The following is a 12,994-nucleotide window of genomic DNA, read 5'->3' as shown; positions in this document are numbered from 1 at the left end:
GTAGCCCTTCCTGTTCACATGGACAGAGGAAATAGGGTGCTGAGCCAGCCCCAACCAGCACTCCCACTTTGAGGCAAGCACACATACAGGTCTACGGAGGGAGGCCCAAGGGTCAGGAGACACAAGACGGCCAGCCTTGGCCACAGAAGGGGCTTGAAGGAAGAGCATGAACTCAGGCTGGGGTCCTGGGTTTGAGTCCAGCAGTTGCCACTTGCCAGCTGCATCGTCTTGCCTGGGAGGCGCTCACACTGAGCCTCCATTGCCTCATAAGCAAAACCAGGATAGTAAGCCACTTTCTACCGTGAACACCAATGACTGCTGGTGACATGTGGTTGGCATGCAGTGACTGTGAGCCACTAGGGGTGCTTTCTCTAGTCCTAGGGCTACTCTGTGTCCTGGCCAGACAGGGCCAGCTGGGCCACCTCAGCCTGGGGAACAGGGCAGGCTTCCAGGATCCTACTGTGGGCAAGGCCTGAGTCCATAGAGTGACCAGTGTTGCGGAGTCTCCTGGGACCTCCTGGGTTCTGTCCTCAGAGCTCCACTGTGGAGTCACCAAGGGTCAGTGACTGGCAGACTCTGTCCTCTTCTCACTGGCCAGTGGTCTCAGAAAGTCCTGGGCATATGCACTGCACAGCTCTTTGATAACCCCAGGTGGCTTGTCTGGTACTCGGGGGAGGGAGTGGGTGGCTTGGGCAGGGTTGGGCAGCTGGGGAGCTGGGGAAGGTGAGGTCTGCAGGCAGGAGGAAGGCCTCTGAGCAGGGCGGGCAGGCACAGAGGCAGGGATGGACTGAACCAAGGCAGGGAGCCATGATAAATCTGGGAAGGTGAGGTAAAGACGTGGAGGAGCCTAGAGGTCAGGGGAAAGAGCCCTCCAAACTCTGGAGTCCTCTCCCCAGAGTGGGACCCCCCAAGTAGTCCTCTGATCCCTCCAGTTACCCTTAGAGGACAGGATGAAGCCAGAGGAAGCATCTGCCTCTGGTCCATGGTCCAGGAGAACTGAGCCTGCTAGGTGATCAATGTTCCCTACCTTGTTTCCTGTGCTGTAGAACAGGTGGTAGCAGTCCCAGGCCTGGGCCACACTGCAGGACTCGGACTCAGGACCAGCTCCCAACTGTTCATGAGCTGCAGGAGTGTGGCCAGTGACACAGAGGGTCAGCTCAGGAGCAGCTTTGCACTGCTGCTCTTGGGCACTAGGTAGTGTGGGCTGCCAGGAGGGGCTGAAGCTGCCCCAGCTGCCCTCCCCCACCTCCCTCCTTCTCCCCAGGCACTGCCATCTCTGAGGTTCCAGCTCCAAGGCCACCAGAGCCCCCCTCTTCCCCCAGTGGAATTGCCAGCCTCAGGGTCCAGAGTGACTGTCCCATAGCCCACATGGGTTGGCCTTGGTGGGTTTCAGTCATACTTGATTGATCCTTGCCAACTGGCCTCCAGGAAGAGTGTGGGTTTGGCTGCCTGGGACAGTGGCCTGGGGAGATCTGCAGGCCCTGAGGGACTGGCAGACACCCTCATGGTATCCACACCCCATTCCCTGTGGCCAAACTCTGATTCCAAGAAGTGCCCTCTGCTTCCTTGTGAATCACATGTTGTTGTGTGCCGCGGAGCCTGGGGTGGGGCGGCCACTGCCAAGCACGCCTGCTCCAGGTGGCTGCTCCAGCGTGGCGAGGGTCTGCTCCCTAAGAGCAGAGGGCTGGCCTGCTCCCACAGCCTTCCCTGGGGGGTGGGGGTGGGTCTCAGAGCAGGAGCCATGCATGTGAAGCTTCTCCCAGGAGCCACAGGGGAGCCATGTCCCTGGCCTTGGGAGCAGCCTGTCTTTGCACTCCAGTGTCTTCTCTGTGACATGGGGTTAAATCAGGTCTAACTCATGGGGTTGTCAGAACAATTAAATGAGATGCTATTAAGAAGCTCTCATTGTGGGCAGCACAGGCCCTGTGAGAGAGCATATCCTTAGGCCTTAGCTGGGGCATCCCTGAATGGGAGGGCAGTTCTGTTTGGGGGAGCTTCTCCAGCTTGGACACAGGAGCCCTACACTCTAATGTCATGTTCTGTGGTATTAAAGTCTGAGGGCCAGCCTTTTGTTCCTACTCCCTGGACTGTCCCGGGAACCCTGTCCATTGCCTGAGCCAGGTGTAGGAGTGACCAAGTCCCAGCTCTTACTGTGGGCTGTCCCTAACCTAAGTGGGGAGAAGTTAAGGGCAGATGCTAGGGTGGACCTTGGCTCTGCCCATACCTTGGGAGCAGGGCAGCACCACAGCCCACTCGGGCCTCCTGCAGCCCTGTGCCTTCCATGCTGGGCACCCCGTGCACAAGGTTCAGAATGAGGCCAGGGCTGCAGGAGTGGACAGGCCCACGGGTCAGAGGGCAGGACTTGTGGCAGAGGCCCACAGGTAGCAGCCCCGCCTGTCTGGCCCACCTTGCCCCTCTCCCCCTCAGAAGCAATTTTTACTAAAGGTATTAGTCCATCCTGCTTAGTGCTCAGGGGACCCTTCTTGGCTACCCTGCCCCATTCCACCCTGAGCTCTGTGCCTCCTCTGAGCACCCAGCCCTGTCAGTGGTTGCTGTGCATGATGACCTGTCTGCCCCCTGCTCCTGCCTGGGAACTCCCGTGGCACAGGGCTGTGGGTGCCCAGCCTGTGCAGAGCCTGCAGGTTTCCAGGGACGAAGGCCCTCCCAGCCTCCCTCCTGAGCCCAGGCCTTCTTGCAGGCCTGAAGCAAGCAGCGGGCAGCATGGCAGCTCTGCCAAGCTCTCCCCACCTGTGTTCAGCTCTCCACTGGGCATCAGGGACAAACATACCCCATCCTCCTGGAAGCCGTGCCTGTCTGGGTTGGTGGAGTTTCCAATCAGATAAAGACAGGTCGTTGTACTGTGGCTGGCCTTGCACCAAGCACTCCAGGTCTCCAGCACAGTCCCCTCCCCTTGCAGGCTCCTGCTTCCACCTGCCTCCTGGGGCCCAGCCACTCCTGGACCTGATTTGGGTGGCCCCAGAGCAGCACAACAAAGGAGTGGGGAAGAGAACTGCCAAGCACAAGGGCTCCATGTGGCTCCACCTGAGAGAAGTGTTTCCTTTCTCCTTTGGAAAGATGTGTTGGGGCCAGGATTGGGGTCAGCCTGGCCTCCCCCAAGTCATCTGCCCAAGAGGGGTCCTGGGTGTTGGGTCCTAAAGAGGTGGCACTCAAGGCAGGTTCCAGCAAAATGTGGGGTTTGCAACCCCTAGAGGAGTGGTAAGGAAGGATCTAGAAAAGCTAGCCTTTGACCCTCAGTGGATAGGTGAGGGAACACAGCCCTGGACTGGGGCTGGGCTACAATGGGCCGAGGCATGCCAGGAAACAGACTCATCTTGTTTTCCTGACCTTAGCTGCTTCCCCCTTCCCATGCAAGGCCAGAAAGGGAAGTCCCTTCTGGAGGAGGAGGAGCCAGTGCTGGCACTGTCCCCTTGGTCCTCCTGTGGCTAGGTAGTAGTGCTTAGAGACTGGCCCTGGCGGGCAGGAGCGGTTAGCTGGGTGTTTGTTTTTTGCATTACTGAGAATTGAACCCAGGCACTCTACCCCTGAGCTACATCCCCAGCCCTTTGTATTTTTATTTTGAGACAGAGTCTCACTAAGTTGCCTAGGCTGGCCTTGAACTTGTGATCCTCCTGCCTCAGCTTCCAAGTAGCTGGAATTCTGTGCCACCATGCTGGTTAGCTTGGTGGGTTGGTCAAGCAGGGTGAAGGACAGAGTCCCTCTGCACAGGATAGGAAGTGACTTCCTCTCCCATCAGCTTCTGCGGTCTGAAACCTCTAGGAACACAGAGGGGACTGCCTGCTTCTGCTTGGGTTCCTCCATCAGACCGTGTGATGGGATTCAGGCACCTTCACCTTATCTGGCCAGGACAGGGACAGGAAGTACAGCCTCATGGGGCTTCTGGGCTGGGGTTGCCTGCCCAGTGGTGAGGGAGTGAGATGCATAACAGTGACCACTGGCAGCTGTGCACGGAGCACAGAGCCTCCAGGGTTGGCGCTAGGCCACGAGGCCTCCCTGCCCGCTGGAGCTGATGGCACGTGGGTCCTCAGCCTACAGCTGGAGTTCCTGCTACCGGTCATCTTGCACCCACCCTGTCTCAAGTTGCACCCTGTGCCCACCGGCCACTCTCCTCCATGAATCCCTCCCTATCCACCTATTCCTTGTCTCTCTGATGCCACCTGGAAGGGACAGTACGCAGCCCTGTGGGGCCGCACCCAGCACTTTGTTCCTGGCAGGCACAGGGTTGGGATCCCCAGGGCCAGCTTCTTGACACATGCATAGGGGGCAGCAGTTCCAGGGAGAAGCTGTGGAGGCAGAAGTCTCTGGAAAAACCTTCCTCGGTGGCCCTCTCTAACTGAGCCCCTTCTAGTCCAGACCACAGGAGGCAGCCTAAGAGGTGGTGTGGAGCCAGGCCTGAGGAGGCTGTTTCTGTGAGGAGGGCCCTGGCCTGGCTGCACCCACTGTGACCCCAGTGTCCGCTTGATATAAAGTGGGGGAGGGCAGAGCCCACTGCTAAGCTCACACCCCATTCATGGCCTGGCTTTGAAGGCTTGCCACTTGGGGCAGGGACTTTCTAAGATCCGTCTTCCCATTTTCTTAAACATGTGACCAAGAGGGCAGAGTGCCCTGGCCAGTGGTGAACATGCCCACTCCAAGGGTGGGAAGTTGCTGGGGAAGAGGTTGTGAGAGGAGCTTCCCAACCCTGGCCTCCAGGCCTGGGGTCCTGAGAAGTGGAACCCGACCCACCCGGTCCCATGCCAGCCTCCTCACACAAGGCCGCATGCGAGGGTGGTGCCGTGTGGAGCGCCTGAGGGGAGGGCCCAGGCCAAGTCAGGAAGGAAGGAGAGGGGCTGGTGGGGGCCACAGAATGGAAGTCCAGGCAGGGCTGGTTTGTTTTCAAAGCTTCCCTGGAGTTTGGAGACCTCAGCCCTGCAGTGAGTGGCCAGAGGAGACCCAGAAGGAGCTTGGGCAGCGAGGAGCAGCCTATGGAGGCCTGCAGGAGAGTTTGGCATGGGGAGCTCAGAGGACCAGAAGGGGATCAGGGACCCCACAGAGGGGCCTTGGGGATGGGATAGGGAGGCAGACTCTGCTGAGACTGGAGTGACACAGGGCCCTGGAGGTTCTGACCACCCCAGGCCACCCCACCTCCACCACCCAGTTCAGTTTGCTGGTTTCTGACTAATGGAGGCATGGCCCCTGGCTGTCTCCCTGGGGAGGGAGAGGCCACACACTCTACCTTAGGGGCTGACACTCAAGCTCCATTGATGACCTGAAGCCCTTGGGTCTTGGGGAGCCTGTGCATTGTTAAGCATCAGATGGGCCCACTGAGCAGAAGGCCTGGCGCCCGGGGGGTCCAGTGATGCCTTCTGAGGCTCCCATACTGGGGGCAGGTACAGGGTGGCTGGGCAGATAGATGAGAGAGCCCAGGTTGCGAGGTCTCATGATCTGAACCTGCAGCGATCAGGGACCCTGCCTGGACATATCTGCATCTCTGAAGAAGGGCCAGGCCTAGAGAACCTTCTCCAGGGAGCAGGCTCTGGGAATGCCCAGGTGCAGGCTTAGGGCGTTTTCACCTGCCTAACCATGGGCACCAAGGAGTCTTGGCATGTCCTGAGCAGGGGACAGAAAACCAAGTAGGAGTTTGTGAGTTTGGACAGCACAAAGAGGTCAGGGAGGTGTCCAGTGTGGCAGAACACCAGACAAGGACCTTGAACCCTGAGGCTGAGCCCAGCTGCTGTGAAAGTTACCTGCGCTGTGTCTGAGACAGGGGTGGGACCCAGGAGGCTAGGCCTCAGAAAGTGGGCTGGGCTAGTGGCTGGCTGGAGCTGGGGGAGATAAGGAGACCCCTGCCCGCTGCCTGCTCCTGTCCAGGGACTGAACCACACTGCACTGGGAGGGGCCTGGGGGCTGGGCCCCTGTCCTGCCAGCCTGGGCCCCCTGCCAGACCCTGTCCTCACTGCACCTCTAAACATCCAGGTTGGCCCGGCCCCTGTGGTCCCACACTAGAGGGTGAGGGCAGGAGCCACTGACCGGGCCTGGAAGGCTCCGGAGTTCCCAGGCCCAGGAGGAACGGACTTCTCTTGGTTCCCCAACCCTGGTCTGGCCTGCTCTGCTTCCTGCTTTTGGCCCCTCTCAGCACCTCTTCCTGTGCTCCTAGCTCCCTCCCTTCTGGCCTGTTTCTCCTGGCCTCTATCCAGCCAGAACCCCAGGCCTGAGGATGGCCATAGCTTGCTCCCTTGGCCTCCTGCTCACTGCAGCTCCAGCAGAGGGGCTACCCAGGTCCTGTGTCCCCTCCAGTGATCTTAGGAGAACCCAGAAGTGAAGCAGTGAGAGTGCAGCCTGTACACAGAAATCGAGGCCCGCCTAAAGCTCACCAAGGTGTGCACCTGCCACAGGGACTGAGCCAGGAAGACCCTTTAAGTCCAGGAGTTCAAGGTCAGCCTGGGCCACATTGCAAGACACCACACATGCGCATACACAATTTTACTAAGGAACAGATCGTAACAAAAAGCAGAAGACTGGAGTAAAATACGCTGAGTACAAATTGATTGACAGCATCAAAATGAGCAAAACACCTTTGAAAGCAGTTTAGAAATACCAGTGTCAGGGAAAGAACGGAAAAGCAGGGCACTACGGCTGAAGAGACCTGGCCCCAGCAAGCTGGAGAGCAGAGGGAAGGGCCCTGCGCTGCTGACTCAGCCTTGGCAGGGCCCCTGCGGCACGGCGGGCAGAAACAGCCGCTGGACCCATGGGGTGGTGAACGGGATTCCTGGGCAAGCAAAGGACCCAGGACCCAGTGGTGCCAGGAGGAGCTGAGACTGGGGGCCGTATCTGGTGACCCGGGCCCTGACCCATGAGCTTACCTGAGTGGAATACTACAGGTGCAGATCTGAGGAACTGGATGGTTCATGGGGCCAGAAGGAGGCCACCACAGTACAGGAAGGACTGGACTCATGAGTACAGGGCCCGGGTTGAAGCTGGTGTCCCCGTGCCTGCCCTGGGATGTCCCCAGGTGACTGCAGCATGGAGGGCTCATGGAGGGCCCAGCCTGGGAGGTAGTACGTGCCCAGGCAGGGCTCTACTGTGGTTGACCTGACCTCTGCCTTGGGCGCTGGCCAGGACAATGGGCTGCATCTCTGACCGCCTTCCCCACGGCACCCCAGCACGAGCTTCCTGGCTTCCATGCGAAGTCATCCCTTGCCCTGGGGTTGGGGCTCAGCAGGGTGCCCCTCACCCAGGTACCCTGCACCTGTTCTGGGCCATGCCTGTAGCAGAATCCTCATGAGCCTCGTGTGGTCTGCTTGGAGGTGAGGAAGCACTCAGGAAGTGAGGAGAGCTGACCTAGCACACAGCATAGGACATAGAGCTAGGACTGCAGCCAGGCCTGAGTGCCCACAAGCTGAGCCAGGGCAAGTCCGAGCACCCATCTGCCTATGCTGGGCATGTCGTGGCCTTGATAAGCAGTTCTGATGTGCCCCACCTCTCTCCCTCATGTCTGAAGGTGAGTACCTTCTCTTGCCCTCACCCCAGGGCCTTTGCACAAGCCATCCTCTGAGACAATATCCATGTAGTCTTGCTTGGCTAGCTCATGTAGAAGATGACTCTTAGATCACTGGCCGATGTGTCAGTGTCTGGCAGAACGGATGTCACAAGGGTATGAGTCACAAGAGGCTGCTCCCACAGCAGATTGGGAGCCCCAGATGGAGGAGGGATCCTGGGGTGCAGGGTGTGGTGCCTGCCTCTCCCTGGTGCCATGGGAACGTGGGTTTGGGGAAACACTGTGTGGGAGAGCTGAGGCCCGTTGTGCACTGCGGTGACTCCGCCCTCCTCTGGCTGCTGTGTGCTGACCCTGCCCGCCTGCTGCAGGGTTCTCTGTCAGTGCTGCACTGCCTTCTGTGGAGTGTGGACCTCCTGGGCTGGCCTGGCTGACAGCCCCTGGGACTGCTGCGACTTGGGGAAACTGAGGCCTGGCATTCTGCTTCTTTCAGAGCTTTCTCTGGAGTGAGCACCTGATGCGCACCTCCTGCCCAGAGCCCACCCTTCCTGGGAGCTGGGGCCATGCCCACTGTCCTCATGGGTTGGTGGGAGCCAGCCTCCTTCAGGGCCTGGGCCCTGGACCTCCTCCTCTTCACCTTAGCCCCCGAGAGCCAGGCTTGGCAGGGTCCTAGGCTGTCCTAGGATCCATGGCCCCAGGGGCTGGGTGACTTCAGCCATGCTGGCTAGTGGCCAGGGCTGCAACCCACTCTGCCCCCCCAGAGTCTCATCAGGAGGGCAGAGTGCTCACCTGGCAGCTGGTGACTGAGAAGAGCCAAGCCAACTCTTGGCACATGGAGGGGATTCCTGGGGCTCCCTGGCCCAGCTGCTTCCCTCAAGAGGTGACTGTAGGCTGAAAAACCTTTCCAACCCCCGTGCCTCGGCCTCAGCAAGTGGGGGGTCTGTCCCCCCCGTGTGACTGACGCCATGATAGGTGTCCTAGGAACGTCTGGTGGCTCTCTGCTCCCTTTGTGGGAGAACAGGCTGGATGGGGGAAGTCATGCCTGCTGTAGGTTCCTTGTCCAGCAGAGGCCAACTTGGCTCTGACCTCAGAGGAGACCACCTGTCCCCTCTGGGTGTCCTGACTAAGGTGCCAGCCACAGCCCTGTGGCTCATGGGGAGCACCAGACAAGATCAGATCCAGGTGTGAGGGCGCACGGTGCTGGCCGAGGGGCTGTTTCTGCCCTTGCTTTCCCAGCGCAGACACTGAGGCTGGGAGGGGTGCCCGGGGGCCTGGCCCTGCTCGCTGGGTGCAGAGCCCCGTGTGGGCATCCTTCATGCGGACAGGCTCCCTGGAATGAAGAAGCGGGGTACTTGGACCAAATGACTGAGTTTGTTCGGCTAATGACCCTGTAGACTGGGTGCCGCGGGGCCTGGCTTTGGGGCCTGGCTGGCGTCTGCGCATGCTGCCAGCCAGTCCTGGTACCCGTGTGTCTCAGAGCACTGTGCAGACACCGGGACACACGGAGGACAGACACAGAGGTCCCTGTCCCCAAGAACTGATGCGGGGAGGAGGAGCGTGGAGAGTCTGGCCTCTCTGAGGAGTGGGGGAGGGTCCCGCAGGCAGGAGAGTGGGCCGGGCGAGGGGCCTCAGAGGCAGGTGGAGCTGAGGAAGCAGGTGGCACTGCAGTGGAGGGCTCTAAGGGTAGGTGCAGAGAAGGGGGCAGGGCTGGGGCGCCTGTGTGGAACTTGCCCGTGGGCAAGGGGCTCATGGTGCGCAGACGTGGAGTGTGAGGGGAAGTGCTGCTGGACTCTGAGGTCCTGTCCTCCTGACATGGCCCGGTAGAGGGTTGCCAGTGGAATCCCAGTGGCCACGCGTTCCTGGAGAAGCCTGCCCACCACTCTACCAGGTGGCTCACCAGGAGCTATCAGCCGCATTCCTCAGATAAGGAAACTGAGGCCCAGAGTGGGCCACAAGTCTGGGAGGAGGGGATTGAGTCAGGTCTGTCCCCAGTGAAGCCTGTGCTCTAACCAGGCACGATCCTGCCACCAAGGTCCCAAGGGTGGAGCCGCACTCTCAAGTGGGAGCCACTGGGCCGGGCGGGAGCACTCCTGAGTATCCTGGGCAGGGCCTGAGGCGAGGGGGTGCCAGGCTACCGTGGTGGCGGGCAGTGAGCCCCTTCAGGCAGGCTGTTGCCGTGGGCGAGGTGCAGGAACTCGGGGTGGCCCACGTGCTCATGCGAGGGAGCCTTTCCTCCAGCAGTTACATGGAAACCTGCCGGTGTTTGTGATGGACGTGGGTGTGAATCCTGCACACCTCCACTGGCTTGTGGTTGGAGGCAGGAGGGCAGCTGGAGGCCAGCACATGCTTCCCGTGTCCCAAGACAGGGCCTGCCCACCAAGCCCAGCCCCACCCCGTCCTTGGCACCGCTGGCCACTGGCCTTGCCACCCAGGCCTGGCTTCACCCTGCAGCCACGGCTCAGCCCTCCTGGCCAGGAGAGTGCCCTGCACTGAGTATGGGGCGTCTGGCAGCCAGGGAAGGCAAGGGCACGCTCGCGGGGGATAGACACCAGGTCTGGGAGAGAAAGGCCCTTGTGGGTCCCCTCTGGACAGTGTCCCCGAGTGGAAACCCAGCCCTGTGCCCTGCTTGGGCCTGCCCCCAGAAGCCTAGTCTCCGCAGGGCAGCATGTGCACGGGGCCCTCTTCCTACACTTCCCTTAGTTCCCTTGACCCCATGGACTTGGGAGTGACCCTCCACAGTGGATGGCCTGTGAGTCCCCGGGCATCTCTAAGCACACTATCTCCTGGGGAGACCAGCTGCCTCCTATGCACTGGCATTTCTCCATTGTGCCGTGAGCAGCCTGGCACACTGACCCGGTGCCATCCACTGGCTTGTCTCACCTGGCAGAGGTCCTGGGGCAGGACTGGGCCCAGGCTACAGCCGTGCTAGATACCAGTCCTTCAAAAGACTCTTGTTGAAGGTCAAACCAACTCTGCACCACACATTCTGAGCTCCCAGGGACTGCCTGACAGCAGTGTCGAGGTGTGGCCTCACCTGTGGGCCGAGCCCAGCTTCCATTTGTTCATCTGTCCACCTTGTGGGCTCGGGACACAGGCCCGTGGGTAGGGATGAACACTGGTGACCCCGGCGGGCAGTGCTGTGAAGATTTCAGGGGAGGGGGTAAGGTTCTGGATGGTTCCATCCACGAAGGATGAGGAAGCTTTCAGTTTCCAGGTGCAGAGGTAGGTGCTGGGAAGGGGCAATGTGGCCCTGCATGACAGGCCCCCCAGCAAGGGGGCCACACCCCATCAGCAGGGCGGGGGAAGCAGCTTGGCCCTTCACAGTGAAAGCAGCCCGACAGAGCCTGGAGCCTGGGAAGCAGATGGGGCGGGCGAGTCTGGTGGAATGGCCAGCCCGGCGTGCTGCTGGCGAGCAGCCCAGGGGGTGGGGAGGCAGGAGCTACCTCCAGGGGGCAGCATCAGGGAGGCCAGCGCAGAGATGCCCAGTCCAGCTGGACACAGCCTCACAGAGTCAGCCTCTCCCTGACGGCAGGCCAGGGGGTGAGGTCAGAGGCAAGTGGAACTGCTGAGCATCCTGGGAAGGAACTTCGTCCCCTGGGACGACCCTGGAAGCCCCGCCCGCTGGGGCCGGAAGCAACACAAATGCACCTTATCTCTGGTCCAGGAGCCAGAGGCAGGGCCATGTTCTCTCCTGAGACTCTAGGGAGGACCCTCCCTGTATGTCCAGTTTCTGGGGGTGGCCGTCCACTGTGGCTCCCTGGGCTCAAGGCCACACCACTGCGGCCTCTTTCCCTCTTCGACCTTTTTCTCTTGTGTTCTAAAGATGGTTGTCATTGGGTGTAGGGCCCATCTGGCTCGGGTGAGTGGCACCCTCTCTTAACTACCCTCACTTAACTACATCCAAAGGTCGGGGGTCAGTGTGTGGACATACCTGCAGTGGGGCCACCATTCAGTCCAGGTGCCACCTGAATCCTGCCCTCTGGGCCACCCCCTCCCACTTTCCAGGATGAAGTTTCCAGAATGCTCAGTTTCGCCGCATTGTACAGCAGGCAGATTGAAGCACAGAGACAGAAGTGGGCCTGGCCAGGAAGAGCCTGGGGGTGCTGGGCTGGCCCAGGGTGGACCCAGGTCACCTGGGAGGGGTTGGCTTTTCCCAGTGGGGTCTCCCCACCCTTCCTGTGCCTGGAAGACCCCTTGGCTTGCACACATCTGCAGGCAGCCAGCAGGTTTGGGGCCCCTGGGTGCCAGGAAGTGGGTCCCAGTTCCTTGCCAGGAATCCCTGACTGGCCAAGCAATTGCCTTCCTCTCTGAACCTCAGGGTCCTCTCTGGCTGAGCGCACATGACAGCAGGACCAGCCTCTTGGGCTGCGAGTACTGAGATGAGACGGGGCCCTGAGGCGTGAGGTGCCAGGGCGGGGCCAGTCCTGTGGCCCGCTGCAGATGCCACTGCACGGAGCGCTGGCCTCACTCTGAGCAGGCCGAGGTCCCCCAGACCCAGAGCGAAAGTGCACTCTTCTGCAGGCCAGCCTTGGCCCCTGCCCAGCCCTGCTAGCCAGCTGTTGCCATCCTGGTAAGTGGCTGTCTGCTGGTGGGAGGGCCCTGAGTGTGGCAGCTTGAGAACCAGCCCAGGGCTGAGAGGCCAGAGTGGGACACTCAGCTGCTTCACTAAGGTGACCCAGTGCTCGCCACCCAGCCACACATCTCTCTGCCTGGACGCTAGCGTGAGTCATCTTGTGGTCACCAGCACAGGGAGAAGGGCATGGAGTCACCACTGTGGGGGGTTCTGAATGTCCTCTGTCTTCAGGACTATGAATGACATTATTGTTTGCTGCAGGGATGAAATAAATTCTGCCTTGGGAGGAGCTGGGAGGGCTCTTGGAGAAACTGAGGCCGGCCCAGAGCCAAGTGGCTTGCAGAGGCCACACAGCAGCCTGGGACTCCTCACCCAGCCTCCCTCTGGAGGGCAGGACTGGGGGACGACCAGCATGGGCCTGCTCTGCGTGGGGGTCCCTTGTGCAGCCTGGTTCTCTCCTCCTGGCTGTGGCTCCCCTGCCGCCTCACAGTGCTGCACCCAGGGTGGGGCCTGGCCAGGGGTTAGGGTGGGGGTGGCCCTCTGCTCACTTCCACCTCTGTGGTGTTTATGAGGGTATGGCCCTGGGTGGGGCAGGTCTGGCTCCTGCCTCTACACAGGCCTCGTCCATCCTTCTGTCTGTCCAGCAAGGGGTGGCCCATTTGGAGAGAACAGGCTGGATCCTGGCTCACCTCCTGGTGGGTTCTGTCCCCAGGCCTCCACCCCCAGCCTTCCCAGCCTCGGCAGCCTCATGCCTGTGGCTCCTCCCAGCTGTGAGGTGGCACACTCCTTGGTGCCCCTGCTCCTCTCTTGCTTTTCTACACCTGCTGCAGGGAAGGAGGGTGGGAAGTGGTCCCCATGATGACCCTCCCCTCCCTGCCGTCCGTCTGTCTGCCGTGGCCAGCTTTCTGCTGAAGGTGTGGACTGCCCTT

The sequence above is a fragment of the Sciurus vulgaris genome (genome assembly GCF_902686455.1).
Source record: "Sciurus vulgaris genome assembly, chromosome: 9".
In the NCBI taxonomy this organism is placed as follows: Eukaryota; Metazoa; Chordata; class Mammalia; order Rodentia; family Sciuridae; genus Sciurus; species Sciurus vulgaris.
The sequence above is the reverse complement of the archived record's forward strand: the minus strand, read 5'-3'. Positions refer to the sequence as shown.